The 19,587-nt window shown below is 40.0% G+C and overlaps 1 protein-coding gene across 5 annotated transcripts in view; it reads right to left on the bottom strand.

Annotated features, from left to right (window-relative positions):
- RERE (arginine-glutamic acid dipeptide repeats) overlaps positions 1-19,587 on the bottom strand; it is a 425,011-nt gene that overhangs the window by 90,717 nt on the left and 314,707 nt on the right. The gene's annotated exons all lie outside the window — the stretch shown is intronic.

Here is a 19,587-nt window from a genome sequence, read left to right as displayed (position 1 = left end):
ACAGAATAGGGAGCATAATCCATGTACTTATTCTTTCTTAAGCCTATGAGAAAGGTATTTTCTCATTTAAGCTTACAGGGTAGGAACTACAGTCATCCCATTTTATAGATGAGAAAACTGAGGCATAGAAAGGTCAAAGGTGCTCACCACACTAAACCAGCAGGCTGTAAAGCCAGGATTCCGGCCAGTGTGATTTCTACCACTATTGTCCCATTCCCCACAAAAGGCGGTTCAAAACCTACTGAACTGTGTTATTTCCCTTTGGCATCTCTGAAGTCTTTCAACTGCAGTAATTTCACTTAAATTTTTTTTTCAAGTATCTGAACTGTAAAAGCTTTTCAATGAAACTCTGTAACAGTATACTAGCAATACATGTGAATGAAGATGCTGGCTTATCTACACTCTCCTTCTAGGACCAGACTTCTCTGTCATTAAAGGTCACGAACTTCTCCGCTCCACATCCTTTCCAACCTCAGGCAGTGCCTGACACCACTCACCCTCTCTAGCTTGCAAAGACATTCTTCTCTTGGTTCATGTGACCCCAACCCCCTTCGAGTTCCAGAGTTTCAACCTGCAGACAATGGAATGAAATAACAGAAAGATCCTCTTGCTTAATCTACCTCCCCTAACTATGGCCATTCCTCCAAAATTCTCACGGGAAATCTGGCTTTCCTTTACAGACAGAATCCGTTTTGACTAAGATCTTATCTCTAGCGCCTAACACAGTCCATAGCATATGGAGATCTAAGAGAACTACTGGTTAAATTAATAAATAAATGCCTTCAACTACTGTCCCTGTGCAAACTCCACCCAAATCTAAATCTCAGTTGATGTGAATTCATTCAGCTTGAAGTTGACAAAGTGCCTACCGCATTCCATGTGAGGTACTAGACCCTGGGCCCACAGGAGTGAAAAAAACAGGCAAAGGCATCCCTGCAGTCATAGAGCAGACCTTCCAATCTTCTCATTCATGTTTTAATCCCTTATCTGAACAATTCACAAGCATCAGCTGCAAACTCCGAACGAGTAAGGTCCACACCTTAGCAAACCATAGTTTTTATTTCTGGGAAACTTGCAAACTCCTAAGGATGTATCATGGGGACACAATACATAGGAGATGACAAGATCGAGCAGATGATAGTAATCGCTACTACCTAGGTGTAAGTAAAGAACTACAGACACACAAGAAAGAGGAGAGAGCACAGGGTTTCCTCTCTTTAGTAGAAGACTCCTAAGAAGGATGTGCAAATTGCCTTCCCACCAACTGCTACAGACCCAGGGCTGGTCATATAGTAAGCCTGCAGTAAATATTTATTGGATAAGCTAAAATAATATTTGAAACATACATAGCCAGTCTCTCTTCTAACTACTCAACTGCTAATGGAAGAGATATCACAAATACCCATTTTCATTGCACATTCAGAGAAACAGAATGTATTAAAAATTAAAATCTCCTGAGTATTCTCACAGTTTAGAGGGCTCCATTTATTTTAAATCCAGGTCCAAGGAAGTCCAGACTATATATTAACTATAACAATAAGTCACTACCTTAAAACAAAATGAAATACCTACAACAACAATCAATGTTAGATTGTTGGATTCTGTTTTTTTGTTTGTTTGTTTGTTTTGCTTTATTTAATTTGACAGAGAGAGAGATCATAAGTAGGCAGAGAGGCAGGCGGGGGGCGGGGGAAGCAGGCTCCCCGCTGAGCAGGGAGTCCGAATGCAGGGCTCTATCCCAGGACTCTGAGATCATGACCTGAGCCAAAGGCAGAGCTTTAACCCATAGAGCCACCCGGGCACCCCTGGATTCTGTTTTGATGATGGTTGTGTGTGTGTGTGTGTGTGTGTGTGTGTGTAGGGGGTGTATGTACTGAATATGAATGCTAGATATTAACATATATTTTAATAACATTCATCATTAGATCTTAATCTAGACTTATTCAAGCAGTATAAAAAGATGAAAATAAAGTTAGATTTTCAAACTTTGCTCAAAATGCAGACCAAGCAGATACCTGTCAAGTTCTATAATACAATAAGGTTCTATAATACAATAAGAATCTATATGACCTTAACAATGTGGATCAGAACTGAATAAAAGAAAAAACTGCATGCCTATTTAATTTTTAAAAAGCACATATTTTAGTGATACTCTGAAATCAATTCAAGTTGATCAAATCATAAATTCTTAATAAAAAAGCTTATGGAAAATTAACAACATTTCTTAAGAGGTAATTATAGTATATGAGGTAATTATGAAGGGCCATGGACTCTGGAGCCAGATTATGTGGACTCAAATTCTAGCTCTATTACTAGAATCCAGCTACTTATCCTCTCTGGAACTTAATGTTGTCATCTTTAAAAATGAGTATAATAATAACAGCTATGTCTTAGGGTATTATAAGGATAACTTTAGAAAATACATGTAAATTGCTTAGAACTGCACCTGGCACATAATACGCTAAATGAGTATTAGTGATTTGTTTTTAAAAGGAAAGAGTAAAAAAAAAAAAAAAAGGAAGCAGTCTCTACTCAATTTTCTGGATTAGATAGTAGCCCTTCCGCGGGGCGGGGAGGGGGCAGACTGTTAAACTATAAACAAAATCACTTATGTCACATAAAATTATTCATATGTTAATAATTTTTGAAATTTGACTAAAATACTGGTATAGTACACAGAAAAAAGTTTAAAATTTAAAGTCTTATATGGTTGATAGGAAATTACTCTTAAGAATGGAAGGCCTGTTCAAAAGTGTACTGCTGAATGAAGCTAAATCAAATCTCATTAATCCCTGGGCCGTTCCTGACTTTTGGTGAACGAAGGCCAGTTTTGAATGGGAGCTGCAAGAAACGTTCTGAACAATCTGCTGAACTTCTGGCTATTTGGTTTATTAGAAAAGCTGCCCAATGCACACATGGTGCCCTGAGTTAAATTTCTAGTGAGCTGCTTATTTGTTCCCTAAACATATCCCAGTGTTCACACTTCCTTCACAAATCTTCATTTCTCATCACACTTTCCCCCTGAAGAAGCCGTTGCAACGTGTGTGTGGTAACCTGGGCTTCCTTCCGCTACTCATTCTCTAAATAATGGGCAATTCCCTCCTTTCATTTGATCCACTGTCTGCCTGTCCTCTTAAAATATTCCTGCTCCTGACCTTTCCATGATATAAACCCAATAAATATTTAGTGTCTGCTCCCACACCTCTACCAAGACATATTTGAAAAGCCAGAGATATGGGATTATTTACCAACAGTGATGAAATATTTACTGAACAAATGAAGTTAGGGTATTATTGTGCTGCATCAATAATTCATAAACGCTAGTCCAAAAGCCTGTTGTCAAGGGGTGGTTCTGCCCCGCCCTCTTCCTAGGGAACCCAACCCAACCTTTCCACACCTTCACCTTCTTCTGAATGTTATAAACATTTAATTCTACTTTCTAGGAATCTTGTCTAAGAACATTCTGAAAGTTTTACATCTTTACAGAAATCCTTAAATTATATGTAACTAAAGGTATACTTTGAACATACTAAAAGTTGTTATGGCCCTCACGGCTTCACAAAAGTGAAGATCAGTTTTGAGCACCTTGGGAAAATTGCCGGAGTTCAGGACATCCTTCATTCCTTCCACAGACGTGTACCTAGTGCTAAACTGGGCCAGATGCTACTCTAGGTGCCAGGAAGAGATACAGCTTTGGAGAACACCGACACACACATCAGGAATAGAGGAGCGAGAAGGGGCAACCTGTGAGAGGCACTGTAAAGTACCAGTTTGGTATAACACGTCTATCTAAATCTCACATTCAAACTCTAGGGTCCTCAAAGGGTGGGTACTACCTTCTTCAGTCCATGTATGAGGCAACAAGTAAGCTCTTCTAAAAGAAGGATGGTTTTCTAGATGGTTATGAAGATTTCCCTTCTTCAGACTGGAGCCAAAATAATGTTTGAGGAAGAGCTAAACTGGATTCTTTATGTATATTAAAATTAAACCTATGAAAATACTGGCTACCTTAAATCTCAAAAAAAAAAAATCCATTAAAAATTTTCCTCTAATACAGCATCAAGCTCGAACAAATTATAATAATTTCACCTTGTGGAAAACATGTGGGTTTCAAATACCTGATCACAACCATATAGACATATCTATATAGTGAGGAAATGTAGCACAGGCTTCTCACTATCGCTGAGGTAAAAAGGTCCTTTAATGTGAATAAAGCAGAAGACTGCTCAAGGAAACTGCAATGAAGACAGGGGGTCGGGGGAAACCCTCAAATGTCTTACAGCTTCACTTTGCAGCCTTGGAAAAGCAATTAAAGGAAAATAAGTAAACTCTTCTGTCCACTTTGCAACCAAGCAGGGCTAGTAAATTCTGGGGTTAAATGTAATTTTAATGTAGAGTATAGCAAACTGTACCATTCCGGAGTGACTAGGAAAAAATCATCACAAAATACAGGGGACCAAGATACAACATCATTACTCAACCAGCTGCCAAGGTTTACAAGCTATTGGTGGGAGAAGCATTTAGATCTCACACCAACCCCCATCACCCTGCCAGCCACTAAAGCAGGATGTCATTCAGCTGAAACCACTGTTTTCAGATTCATCATCCCAGGGTGGGGGTGGGCGTGGGGGTGTATAATCCAATGAGCAGGGAGGCAGATACTTGTAAATCTCTTGCTTCCACATCACTGAACTGCAAGTCTGCACTTCTACACAAGCAAAATCTGTCTTCCCCTAAACCACAGGTCACTAGGCTAGGAATGTGATAACAAAATGGTGATATGTCATCAATCTCCAAGCCTTTCAAGTCATTCCATCAAGGAACCATCCCTGCTTTGCTGTTTTCCACCAGTTCCACCTTTGGTCCCCTGGGCTGGCACCACAGACTCCTCAGGCTATGTTCTTCACTTTTGGTTTGTTCACTGTGAGACAGCAAACAGGACTGTTCCCCTATCAGGTGTCCGGCGCTCCTCTACCACAGCTTCCCGGGCCCGTGAGGTCCAGTGGGACGTCCTAGCCTCAGAGGCAGGCCGCATGCACCACACGCTCCTGCTCCACCGTCTCAGCAAGAGTTACTACGGACCTCCTATGCCAGACACTGTGCTAGCAAGGACTGGCAGGACTGAACTGGCAGAGTCAACCTCGTGGGGGATTTGGTGCTAAAAACAAAGGCAGCCTGAGTAACACAAGCTCCTGATTTGGTTCTGTTGTAACAATAAGACCCCCACACAAAGCCAAAGACTATGATACCACATGTGACTGGATGCACTTGGTCAGCTGCATAAAAAGCTCTCAACAACCATGGGCACCCAGCCGCCCCTCCTGTATAAGCCCATTGTCAAGGTCTCTGTCAATGCCTAGTGAACACAGCACAGGATCTGAGCAAGGAGACAGATTCTTGTTATCAGTTTTGTCACAAACTGGCTGAGCTGAGGTTTTCATCTATCAAATGGGCCTCACACCACTCTCCCACAGTTGTGTCAAAAGACAATGGAAGGTATGAAATGAGATATGTGACAAGATACGTGAAATGTCAAAAGGCTATCAACTGTGCAGAGGCACCATCACGGGCACACGTCTCTTATCAAAGACTGCTCAGCAGACCCAAGTTCAACAGAGCACCTGCTGTACAGTGCTGGAGACGACACACCTGCCACGGGCTCCTTACAGCTTCTGACCTCTCTGTGACTAGCAGCAAGGAAGGATCATGCCCCAAGAAGAAAAACACATTGCTGCATAATTGCCCAAGTTAAATGTGGTACTCTCGCTCTGCCTGACAAATCATTCCCTGCTTATTACTTTCTATAATTTAATATATATAAGTGCTTTACTGGCAAGCTTTTCGAAAGAATAAATAATACTTAATGACTGCCTACAGTTTAATTAACTCATGATTGAACTTCTCATGGATTGCTATAAACATTAAATTACATCCTTCCTCAAAGCTGCCATGGATGGAGATCCAGTTTTAAGCTTTAGCCCTGCTGCCTAATAGTTCTGAAATTTCAGCAAATATGTATATTGGACAGAGAGGTGAGAATCAACCTTAACACCTAGTTATAAAGTATGTTATTTTATAAAGCAAGGACAGGGTCTTAATTTAAATAAGACAGAAAGTGTGCACATGTCCAAATACCTCATTTATACTACAGCAATCATTAAGCATCACAGGATCTTGGGCAGTCGTATTAGCACAAACTCTGTGTATTACCACAGGGCTTCAAATTTCTGCTCTGGCTTCTCATCTTAGCTGCCGTTTTTGGTCTGCGTGATGTTACAAATAAATTTTCCTTCTGGCATGGCTCAGCTGTCAGGCACCTCTGTTCTATAATGAACCCATGAATTACATCTCCCTGCTCTGACATCTCTGGTCTCACACATCAAAATATTGTTCTTCAATTGTAATTTATAACTTAATTTAAATGTCCCTTTTGCTGTGACCTTTTTAGATCAAATGGCATTGCATCTAGCAGTTTCTCCTACCCCAAAGCATCCTTTCGCAATTATAGCCATTATAATAACGGTAGAAAAAGCCTGAGTTAGACTGCATCCATGCTAAATATTAAATAATTGCAGTCCATTACGAACAATATTAGATTTTAAAGGCCATAAAGAAAGCAAGGCTGTTGTGGATCTAAGCCCTGTGTTCCTGAGGGAAGGCTGACTCCTTAGCACTGAGCAAACCAATCCCCTACAGAATGAGTAGAACTCTGGCCACAGAGAGAAAAACTACCGATGGATGCATGAATCTGGATCATTTATGCTGTTTTTTTGAGTGATAATGTGTCAGTTCGGAAAGATCTATGTCTGAGCACATGCGGAAATGGTTCAGAGCCACAAGTGGAAATTAAAACACTTTTGCATTTACTCCTGAGCATTCTCACAGCCTCGAATGCAGAAAAACAGTATGTAAGGCTCTACTCTAGAGGGTAACAGAAAAAAACATAGTTTTTCCATCTCATGGAAACATAGGCACTAGTGAACCCACTGATAAAGGCCTAAACTGACCTAGAAAGTATAGCTATGAGTCAATTTTATCCAGATTCCTTCAGAAAGTTTAAGAAAATGAATAAAAACAAAAACCTCAAGACCAGGGTGTCTGGCTGACTCAGTCATTAGACCATGTGACTCTTGATCTCAAGGCTGTGAGTTCAAACCCCATACTGGGTATAGAGATTACTTAAAAAACAAAACACACAAACAAACAAAAACCCTCAAGAGCAGCTACAAAGTATTAAGTAAAAAACATTTACAGAAATTGCTAGAACTCCCACCTAGTTGAGTTTAGGTGCAGAAATGACTGCTCCCAATCCATGAAGATCAGAAAGCTTAACCCCAGTGCTTTTTAGCAAGTAATTTTAAAGTTGTGTTAAAAAAGCAGTACACTGGGGCACCTGGGTTGCTCAGTCGTTAAGTGTCTGCCCTCAGCTCAGGTCATGATACCAAGGTTTGGGGGTTGAGCCCCATGTAGGGCTCCATGCTCAGCGGGAGGCCTGCTTCTCCCTCTCCCACCCCCACCCCGCTTGTGTTCTCTTTTCTCTCTGTTAAATAAATAAAATCTTCAAAAACAAAAACAAAAAACCAGTACACCTATTCTTTGTGATCACAATGATAACTAATGTAACCAGGAAAATTAAAGAGGCATGCACTGAAGCATGTGTGACTCCAGAGTACGGACACTTCCTTCTTTCTCTTTCTTTCTTTTTTTTTTAAGATTTTGTTTATTTACTTGACAGAGAGAGAGATCACAAGTAGGCAGAGAGGCAGGTGGGGGGGGGGGGTGGAGCAAGCTCCCCGCTGAGCAGAGAACCCCATGCAGGGCTCGATCTCACGACCCTGAGATCATGACCTGAGCTGAAGGCAGAGGCTTAACCCACTGAGCCACCCAGGTGTCCCAGTAGGGACACTTCTGAGTGACTGCTCTTTTATCTGGAAACCTCAGCCAAGAGCAGAGCTAGTGACTAAGAGAGAAGCAAAAAAACTCCAGGCAGTTATAGTAGTGCTCTCGAGCAACGGCCTTGGAGAAACTAGAAGGCCCTCAGTCCGGGCTTTAGAAACCTAGCTTCTGAAACTCTGCTTTTCCCAAACAAAGGGTCTCAGGAGAACAGATGAGACTGCAGGATTTCAAAGCAGCAGTGTAGAAAACAGCTTGACTGTGGAAGACCACAGAACTTGCAACTCATCATGCAAGCCGAAAGTCACAACTCTTAACAGTCACACATAATTTTGTGTTATGGCCACATAATGAGGACTCAGAGGTAGCAAGTAAAGGCAGACTTGATTTAAGAACACGTGAAAATGTAGACTTCATTTTGGGATGGTGGGGGGGTGGAATGAAGAATCAACCTTCTTAAAAATGCTTGGATAACTGATACCCCACCGAGTCCTGGGCTGAGCAGGAATACACAGCTCAACATGGCTTACCAACTGCTGCGCACGGAGGAGGAAGGCAGGCCAGCAAGGGCAGGAAGTCCCGTGCCATCACCTTAGAAGCCCAGTGACTGATGGGCTAAGGAGGAGGGTCAGCCTGCTGGGTAAGAGAGCTGGCCAGGGCAACGTAGTTTGGCAGAATCTGGCAGGGCTGGGCTCAGGGCTAGACCAGAAACCAGAAGAGAAGGCAGAGACTTAAAAGAGCAACAGCTTCAAGGGCAACCTGTCAGCAACGTAAGACTTGCCCCCGAAGGCTCCATGGGGGCCCAGCTCAGTGGCCTTGAGGTACAGCCAAGGAAGAAACAGTCCCCAAAATCACTGGTCAGAAGAGTTAATCCAGTAGTTACACACGACAATTCTATTACCCAAATATGTTCTTTGTGAAAGGAAAACCAGAGACACTGTACCATATACCACACAAATACTGTACTACTCTGTAAATCAAATATCCTCAGATATACAGAAATATCACAGTCCCTACTAGAAATATTTTCATACTAAGTATATACTAAGTATATTTTTATACTTAACCAAAAAGCTTTTACATTAAGTACTCTAATTTATTTCAGTGACACATTATAATATAATAGTAAAGTCCAACTGTGGCAGGCTGAAAAATGAGCCCCAGAAGATACCCACCTCACATCTCTGGAACAGATGAGACCTTAATTGGGAAAAGGGTCTTTGCAGATAGGATGAAATTAATGATTCTGAGAGGAGGAGATAATTCAGTTATTCAAGTGGGCTCTATATCCAATGGACAGACATCTTTATGAAAGAGAAGCAGTGGGAAATGAACAGAAAAGATGTAGACCCACAGAGGGGAAGGCAAGTCTAAAGGCAAGCAGAAAGAGATGCGGCCACAAATGAAGGAATGGCAGCAGCCACAGGAAGCCGGAAGAAGGATTCTTCTGAGGAGCCAGAGAGAGCAAGGCACAGGGGACACCTCGACGTCACACTCCCAGCCTCTAGCACTGGGAGAGAATGCACTTCTGTTGTTTTAAGCCAGCAAGTTTGTGGTGATTTGTTACACCAGCCACAGGAAACTAATACACGAACTTTCAAAGTCTGGAAGTAAAAAAATTATCTAGGAGAGCTATAAAAAAGTATTCCCAAGTATATTTCAAAACTAGTTTAAGAAATATACACACTAGCACAAATATAAACTTTAATATTCTGTAGCATATTTTAGAACTAATGGTAACATATGAGCCCTTTTAAAACTCAGGGGCCTACTTTTTTCTAAGATTAAATGCTTACTTAGATTATCAACACTTTTAACAAATACCCTTGCATAAAGGCTTTCTAAAGAACAGGAATTGAATAATGTTTATTACTGAATAAATAAATAAATGATTTTACTAAAGCTTCTCCTTAAATGTAAAAAGGCTAAGGGCTTTTACCTTGATTGGCTAAATACTTACTGTGTTAATATTAATGCTTAATATAGGTTTGTCGATGGGTAAAATTATGATTCATGTTAAGCGGACATTTTTCAAAACACCACGTAATTCTCAAAACATTTCACTATGGAAGAAAGAAATCCTTTGAGAAAGAAGCTTTCTTAAATTCTTAAAGGAACTTTCTAAACTTGCCAAACACAAGGAAAGGCCAAGTCAATTCCCCAGCCCCTGCTGAGTGTCTAGAAGAAAGGATGGAAATGCACCAAGAGGCTAAAGCATGAAGGATTTCTTTATTGTTTATTTATTTATTTTGTTAAAAATAGGCTCCAAGCCCAACCTGGACCCCAATGCGGAGGCCAAACTCACAACCTTGAGATCAAGACTGAGCTGAGACAAGAGTCAGACACTCAACAGAAGGAGCCACCCAGGTACTCCAAGCATGAGGAATTTCTATGAATGGGCTGAAGAGCAAAGCCCCAAACCTGCAGATTGACAGACATTTCAAGAAGACTGCTATAAGGCACTGGGCTCAGTTCTGTTCTTTCCTCAAGTTTAAATTATTATGTGTATATACATGACAGGGTATGCTTATTAATCTATAAGTGATATTCATACCTACAGAATTTTATGAAGATTAAGGGGCGCCTGGGGGACTCAGTCGGTAACACAGCCAGCTATTGATTTCCACTCAGGTCCTGATCTCAGGGTCCTGGGATGGAGCCCCACACTGGGCTCTGCGCTCGGTGGGGAGTCTGCTAGAGATTCTCTCTCCCTCTCCCTCTTCCCCTCCCTCTGCTCGCTCTTATTCTAAAATAAATAAATACATCTTAAAAAAAAAGAATGTTATGAAGACTAAATGAATTCATTCATAAAAATGAGTAGTATATAACTGCTATATAGCATACTAGCTATACAGCACAGAATTATTATATGTGCTATATATATTATATATGCTATATAGCATAAAACTAATAAGCATATAGCATATAATAGCATATAATTGCTATATGGCATACAAGTATATAAGTACTCAATCAACACATTTTAATTTTGTTGTTATTAATATAGCTCTTGTTACAAATGACATCAGGCAGCAGACCAATAGCTGATATCCAATAGAATGAAAACAGTGATAAGCTTAAGGTCCTGTGCCTGGTTCAAAAAATCAGTTGAAATGCTGAGGGTGGGAGAGAAATGGCGGAGCAAAGGCCAGTACACAGAGAGAAATGGAATGAAAATGACAAAACACAAGATGAAAAAAAGACAAAAAAAATGTGACAAGTACACACTCATAAAAGCTTAGACTGCATCAGGAAGATGAGCTTTTAGGAAGGCTGAAGTGGTATTTCTTTGTCACCTTATGCCAATCAGATTGGGGAATGCTGCTTCAGCGAAGGTGCTGCATTTTTAAAAACACAGACAAAGCTGACCAGAAGCAGAAATAAAATGATTGTGAAATATAAAATGGCTTAACAATATTACACAACTCAAAAATGTTACCCTCAGTGAAAGACGCCAGTCACAAGAGGCCATATACTCTATGATCCCATGTATATGAAATGTCCAGAATAGGCAAGTCCGTAGAGCTGGAAGGCAGACTAGTAATTACTAAGGCTGGAGTAGGGGGGACCTGAAGGGTGACGCTAATGGGTAGAGGGTTCTTTCTGGAATAACAAAAACATCATACAATTGACTGTGGTGACAGCTGCACAAATGTGGGAATATTATAAAAGCCATTAAATGGGACACTTTAAATGGGTGAAAACGTATGAATTGTATCTCAATACAGCTATTCTAGAAAAAAGAAGAAAAATGGAAAAAAAGGGGGAAAAAAGTGGCTAAAGAAACTTGAGAGTGGTTCATGTGGAAAAGCCAAGCAGGGCCACAACCATGAAGACCTGCATCAGGAGCACAAGTGAGAAGAACTTAGACTGATATTTTCCTGTTAAAACTATCAAAAACAGTGCTCGCTTCAGCAGCATATATACTAAAACTATCAAAAGCAGGGGTGTCTGGCTGGCTCAGTCCCTTAAACATCTGTCTTTGGCTCAGGTCATGATCTCAGGGGTCCCATGTCAGGATCCCTGCTCAGCAGGGAGTCTGCTTCTCCCTCTCCCTCTGTATCCCCCACCTGTGTGTGCATGCACACGCACTCTCTCTCTCTCAGAAATAAATAAAATCTTTAAAAAAAACCCCCAAAACCTATCAAATACAAAATCACTGCTGCACTAAGTCATAAAGGTGCCATTACCAGAGGGTAACATGGATGGCCTTCTATCTCCCCATCCACCCCTGAGGAGCTCTGAGAATGCTCTCTGTTGTACTTAGTAAAAGAACAGAGCAGGGCATAATGTTAAACTTCAACTAAAGGTACAGATCACCTACAAAGGAACAAAACATCAAAGCATTAAATTAAAAAGTCATCTTCATCGAAATGAGACGAAAAGAATAAATCATGCAATCTGTGAAAGTGTTGTTGCCTGGAACTTTTGGGGTTTTTTGTTTTGGTTTTTTTCGGATTTTACTTTTTTATTCTTTTTTATTTGAGAGACAGAGACAGAGAATCTGAGAGTAGGAAGAGGGGCAGACAAGGAAGGAGAGGGAACGGGATGGAATCTCAAGCACACCCCACACTGAGTGCGGAGCCCAATGGGGGTCTTGATCTCAGGACCCTGAGAACATGACCTGGGCCAAAACCAAGAGTTGGACACTCAGCCAAATGAGCCACCCAGGCGTCCCTGCCTAGAACTTCTGAACAAAGTGAACTTATTTAGTTTTCAGCCCAAAGAGAGCCATATTGGTAAATTTCTAAACACTAAAACAATTTTCAAAAGTTCAAAATGTTTCTAACTGATCAAAGTATAATAAATAAAACTTCAACTTTATATATTATGCTGATAATCGTTGAAAAGGACTTGGTTATACCAGAAAACCACTGCATCTTTACTTATGCTATAATTAACAATGTCATATGCTGTATACGCCAATATCTTGATATAATATAAATAAAATACTAGCAGAGGTGTTTGCCAAGGCTGATTTACATAGGGTACTGTTCTGAAATTTAATGCATTTCCATAATAAGAAATCACACAGCATATAAACTTTTTCCCATTTCTCTTTTCAACAACAGATCAAAATCTTAGAGGAAAAAACCCACCATTCTATTTCATAATGACTAATCTGAATGGAGAATGGTAAAAAGAATTTAAGTAAGGGGGTGCCTGAGTAGCTCAGTGGATTAAACATCAGCCATCAGCTCAGGTCATGATCCCAGGGTCCTAGGTCCTGGGATCAAGCCCCACATCAGGCTTCCTGCTCACTGGAGAGCCTGGTTTTACCTCGGCCTCTGCCCCTTCCCCTTCCCCCAACTCGTGTGTGCACACACCTGCTTTCCCGCTCTCTCATTCTCTAATAAATAAAATCTTAAAAAAAAGAAAATAATTTAATTAAGGGTGTGAGTGTAGCATGAACACAAGAATCCTGATCATAAGCTTTAGACAAGCTGTAATAAAAGGGCTTCCCAGTAATGCCTTATTTGGGAGATAGAAAATACAAAACATTCATTTAAGTCGTAAGTACTGCAAAACTAACTCAGAACCAGATGCTTTAGTGAAGACCATTTATGATGAACAAATAGAATACCTCTGAGAGAAATTCTATAGACTTAATTTTTTTTATAATAAAAGAGAGAAAGATGAACATGACCCTGAGAGTGGGCTAATGAGCACACTCTGCTATGCCAGCCTTATAATACCAAGTCCTGGGTGATCAAATGTGATCTGGGCTTGAACCTGATGTCAATCACTCAGCAAATACTTAGTGCCTCTCTACTAGGTACTAGGCATTGGGCTACGCCTCAGAAAACAAAGATGAATTAATACCCAACTGTTAGCAAATAGTGATTATTTATCTAACTATGAAGCTATTGGAAGCCTTGCATCCTTTGTTGAAGGAGATGTGGATGTGCATAAATAAGCAAACAAACAAATATATACTCTCTTGAATATGTAAAAAGCTTAATCCAAATACCTAAAAGCCATCCATATCTCAAGGAATAAAACTGTCCAGAGAGAAGTGAAATCTTTGCTGCCTTATAAATTTTACTTATATATAGTGAGCATATATATGTTTAGTTTTAGTGAGAGAAAGTAAACATAAAAATGCAAATAAGTTCGGAGAAAGAGAAACCAAAAGAATTTGAATTTTATTAGGAAATGGGAAAGATACCTAAGCCCACAGAATGAAATCTAGTATCAACTTAATAAAAACAAGTCAGCATGGCATTTTCTAGAAAACCATAGTCTCAAACTACAGAACTCTGTTACAGTTTCTAAGCATAACTATAAAGATGGATTTTGTAAAAGGCCAAATAAATGCAAGCACTAAAGATAGCTGAATGCCATTTGGATAACATAGGGCATCCCCATGGTTTCTTCTTTAAAATGATTCTATTTATTTATTTGAGAGAGAGAGAGTACAAGCAGGCAGAGAGGCAGGCAGAGAGAGAGGGAGAAGCAGATTCCCAGCCAGGCAGGGAGCCCGCCGTGGGGCTCAATTCCAGTACCCTGGGATCATGACCCGAGCTGAAGTCAGATGCTTAATTGACTGAGCTACCCAGACGCCCCCAGGCCATCTCTGTGTTCTAGAGCATTATGTTTACAAATTGTATGTTAACTGAAAGTACACAGATGAACCTTGCAGAAACTGTATATGAAGAAACACATGCCTGAACAGTACACACAGAAACATTTCTATCTAAGATCTTCTAGAGGAAGCACCACTGCTTTGTCATATTATCACATATTGTTTAATATATTATAAAATTACAAATAGAATAATTTTACATTAATAGGTGTTCACAATTGAAATAGTAAAATATAACATATCTTTGCCAACATACATTAAAGAGTGCACACCCGTCACCAAGAACACCATCTTCTTCCACTGAGAGAGGTCAACACGTTTATCACATCATCTTCCTCTACACCAATATAAGTTTTTTGTTGTTGTTGTTTTGTTTTGCTTTTTTTACTTATGAAGTAAAAAGATAAATATATTTTTAACATAAATGATATAACTGTGTCCCTAACTATTCTGCAGGTTCACCACTGGACCTCAAGTAGTCAGTCATGTGGCCATGACAGTAAGCTACATCACTTGCTACTGTAGTTCTTCAACATGAGCTATGCTAGTGAAAATGTACACATGTCGCTCAAGTGTTATACAACACAAGGACCACCTACAGTAGATTAAAATGGACTAGCACTCCAAACAACTCCAAAGAATGGGTAGCTCAGCCATTAAGAATCTGCCTTCAGAGGCACCTGGGTGGCTTAGTGGGTTAAGGCCTCTGCCGTCGGCTCAGGTCATGATCCCAGGGTCCTGGGATCAAGCCCTGCATCGGGCTCCCTGTTCAGTGGGAAGCCTGCTTCTCCCTCTCCCACTTCCCCTGCTTGTTCTCTCTCTCACTGTCTCTCTCTCTCTCTGTCAATTAATTAAATAAATAAAATCTTTAAAAAAAAAAAAAGAGACTCCATATAAAAGGTAGGGCTTGCCAGACTAAAAAGTCAGAAACAACTAAAGAACTAAAGAACATAAGAGATGTTCTTTAAATACAAAGAAAAAGCAACATTCCAAGTAAGAAGCTGAAAGATTTGTCATGTGAACAAGCACAAGAAAGCTAGAGTAGTTGTATATATTAGTATCAAACAACACATAGTTCAAGACAAGGAAAGAATCACTCCAAAAAGGGAAAAGAGCTAATATACAGAGAAAGGTGGGGCGACTGGGTGGCTCAGTGGGTTAAAGCCACTGCCTAGGGCTCAGGTCATGATCTCAGGGTCCTAGGATCAAGTCCCGCATCGGGCTCGCTGCTCAGCAGTGAGCCTGCTTCCCCCTCCCTCTCTCTCTCTCTCTCTCTTAAAAAAAAAAAAAAAAAAAAAAAAAACACACACACACACACACACACACACACACAGAGAAAGGTAAATATTACGTGCATGAGCCTAATGATACAAATGCCAAATATATCAAGCAAAAGCAAACAAAACAAAAATGGGGAATACCCAAATCCACAATTATAGCTGAAGACTTTTAGTACAACTCTCTCAGCAACCGACAATACAACTAGATAAAAAAAATAGTAGGGCATATGAAGATCTAAGTAATAATAATGACCACTTTAAAGAAACCAAAAATTATTTAACAGTACATTCCGTAACTGCTGAATATAAACTCAATATGAATGCACATGGAACACTCACCAAGATGAACCACATGCTGAGCCAAGAAACAAATCTCAACAGATTTCAAAAAACTGGAATCTTACTGGGTACTCTCTCTGACCACAACAGAACTAAATGAAAAATCAGTATCATTCCAAAACAAAAGGGTAGGGGAGGGACAGAGACTGTACACAAGAGAGATCTCAATTATCTGGCAATTAAGCAAAATTAATACTAGACACAGGTAAAAGAAATTTCAAAAAATATTTTTAACACAATGATAATGAAAGAACAGCAAATCAAAATTTGTGATAAAAATCCGTTATCTAAGTTCCCACTTTTGGAAAGTAGGGGGAAAATGATCAAGTTAACCCAAATAAAAAGAAAAATAAGATTTGAGATCAAAGAGACTGAAAACAGAAAATCAGGGGCACCTGGGTGGCCCAGTCAGTTAAGACTCTTGGCCCAGTCAGACTCTTGGTTTAGGCTCAGGTCGTGATCTCAGGGTCATGGTATCAAGCCCCAAGTCAGGCTCTGTGCTCAGTGCAGAGTCTGCTTAAGACGGTCTCTCCCTCTCCCTCTACACCTCTCCTCCATGCATTGGGGCATGCATGCTCTCTAATAAATAAATTTTTTAAAATAATAATAAAAAAGAAAACAAAAAAAATCAACAAAACCAAATGTTAGCTATCTGAGATAATAATGTTTATAAACCTATTTAGACTAATTGATAAGATAGAAATCACCAATGTTAGGAACGAAAGAAGGGTCAAAATTACAAATCCTTTAGATGTTAAAAAAAACAACAGGACAATTTGACATTTTTATCTATAAATCTGATAACCTCGATGAAATGGACAGGAAGTTTAAAATCACAGATCAGAGGTGCCCGGGTGGCTCAGTGGGTTAAGCCTCTGCCTTTGGCTCAGGTCATGATCCCAGAGTCCTGGGATTGAGCCCCGCATCGGGCTCTCTGCTCAGCAGGGAGCCTGATTCCTCTACCCACTTCTGCCTGCCCCTCTGCCTACTTGTGATCTCTGTCTGTCAAATAAATAAATAAAATCTTTAAAAAAACAAAATAAAATCACAGATCAGCAGATTACCAATATTCACACATGAAGAATTATAGATATATCTTCATATATATTATATATACAAATAGAAAAATCTCTATTTGTAATTTTAAGCTTTTCATTTAAAAATATGGTCCCAGATGGTTTCACTGTGAAATCTATCAAATATTTAACAATGAATACATACATACACACACACATCCCCAACCCCACACACACCCTAGTCCTTTACAAACTCTTTTTTTAAAGATTTATTTATTTACGAGGCACCTGGGTGGCTCAGTTGGTGAAGCATCTGTCTTCAGCTCAGGTCATGGTCCCAGGGTCCTGGGACTGAGCCCTGCACTGGGCTCTCTGCTCAGCGGGAAGTCTGCTTCTTCCTCTCCCTCTGTCACTCTCCCCACCCCCCCACCTTGTATTCTCCCTCTCTCCCTTGCTCTCACTCTCAAATAAATAAAATCTTTTTAAAAAAAATTTATTTACAAAGAAAGAAGACTACAGTTCAAGATCCTTCATGAATGCAAACGTAAAAGTTCTTAACAAAATACAAGCATATTGAATCCAACAGAACATAATGACTACGTAGAATATATCCTAAGAATCCATACTTGCTTTAACATTTGAAATTAATCAATATAATTCACCAAATTAACGAAATACAGTATAACAAGCATATGATCATCTCATTAGTTACACAAAAAAAAATGGCATCTGACAAAGTTAAAATGCCCATTCAAGATAAAAAGTAGGGGCGCCTAGGTGGCTGGCTCAGTGGGTTAAGCTGCTGTCTTCAGCTCAGGTCATGATCTCAGGGTCCTGGGATCGAGTTCTGCATCGGGCTCTCTGCTCAGCAGGGAGCCTGCTTCCTCCTCTCTCTCTCTGCCTGCCTCTCTGCCTACTTGTCATCTCTCTCTGTCAAATAAATAAATAAAATCTTTAAAAAAAAAAAGATAAAAAGTAAACTTTGATATAAAGGAGAACATTCTCAACTTGACTAACAACACTACCCTACACTGCACCTATCAGTGAATGTATTCACCCTGAAATGAGATATAAGACAAAGATGTCTACTCTCACTGTTTCCATTCAACGCTCTACTACAGGTCCAAGCAAGTGCAATGACGCACAAGAAAGACACAAAATGCATAAATCAGAAAGAAAGAGGTAAAATTGCCTTTATTTGCAGATTACATTATTGTGCACACAAATCCTAAGAAAGCAACCAGAAAGCTACTAGAAATTAGCAGGAAGAACAGGTATTTCCTGTTCTTCACAGAGCACATTAAAAGTGTTTGCATTTCTATCCTATTAATGGATACTTAGAAGTTGAAATTAAAAATGTAATTTTAGGGGCGCCTGGGTGGCTCAGTTGGTAAACGTCTGACTTTGTCTCAGGTTGTGGTCTCAGAGTCCTGGGATCAAGCCCGGTGTTGGGCTCCCCACTCAGCAGGGAATCTGCTTGTCCCTCTGCTGCTCCCTCTGTTCATGCCCCATCAAAATAAATAAATAATCTTTTAATAAAATAAAAGTAAATAAATAAAAATGTAATTTTGTTAACAATCGAATTTTCAAGCAGTACTTATTTAACAAAATATATGTATGACCTGTACATTGAAAACTGTAAAATCTTACTACTAAAAAAAATTAGTGAGACCTCTTTTAAAAATGAAGGTATGTGGGGTGCCTGGCGGGCTCAACTCTTGAACTCAGGGTTGTGAATTTGAGCCCCCTGCTGGATGTAGAGGTTTTGTTTTGTTTTGTTTTGTTTTTTGTTTTTAAAGAGAGGGAGAGAGGGGGCAGGGCGTGGAGAGAGAGAATCTTAAGACTCCACACCCAGCATGGAGCCCAACAGCACGACTCCATTTCATGACCCTGAGACCTGAGCAGAAATCAAGAGTCAGGTGCTTAACTGAAGAGCCACCCAGGTGCCCTGAGATTACTTAAATAAACAAAAAAAATTTTAAAATGCAGATATGTATCATGTTCTGGATTCAATATTAAGATGTCAATTCTTCCTAACTTGATCCATAGGTTCAATGCAATCCCAATGAAAATACCATCAAGCCTTTTTAAAAACAGAAAACGGCAAGCTGATTCTAAAATTTATATGCAAATGCAAATGAACTAAAACAGCCAAAACAATCTAAAAAAAAAAAAAAAAGTAAAAAGTAGGAAGACTTAGACTGCCTGAGTTCCAATAAAGCTACACTATTCAAGGGGCACCTGGGTGGCTCTGCTGATAGAGCACCAGACTCCTAATTTTGGCTCAGGTCATGATCTCAGGGTTGAGAGGAGCCTGGCAGGGAGCCTGCTTGGGATTCTCCCTCTCCCTTGGCCCCTTCCCGCACCCTTCCCACCGGTCACCAGGTCACCAGCACAGGCCACCCTTTGGTATATGCGCTCGCTCTCTCTCGCTCTCGCTCTCTTGCTCTCTCTCGCTCTCTCAAAAACAACT

This window comes from Mustela erminea, chromosome 10 (assembly GCF_009829155.1).
Source record: "Mustela erminea isolate mMusErm1 chromosome 10, mMusErm1.Pri, whole genome shotgun sequence".
In the NCBI taxonomy this organism is placed as follows: domain Eukaryota; kingdom Metazoa; phylum Chordata; class Mammalia; order Carnivora; family Mustelidae; genus Mustela; species Mustela erminea.
The sequence above is the reverse complement of the archived record's forward strand: the minus strand, read 5'-3'. Positions and strand labels throughout refer to the sequence as shown.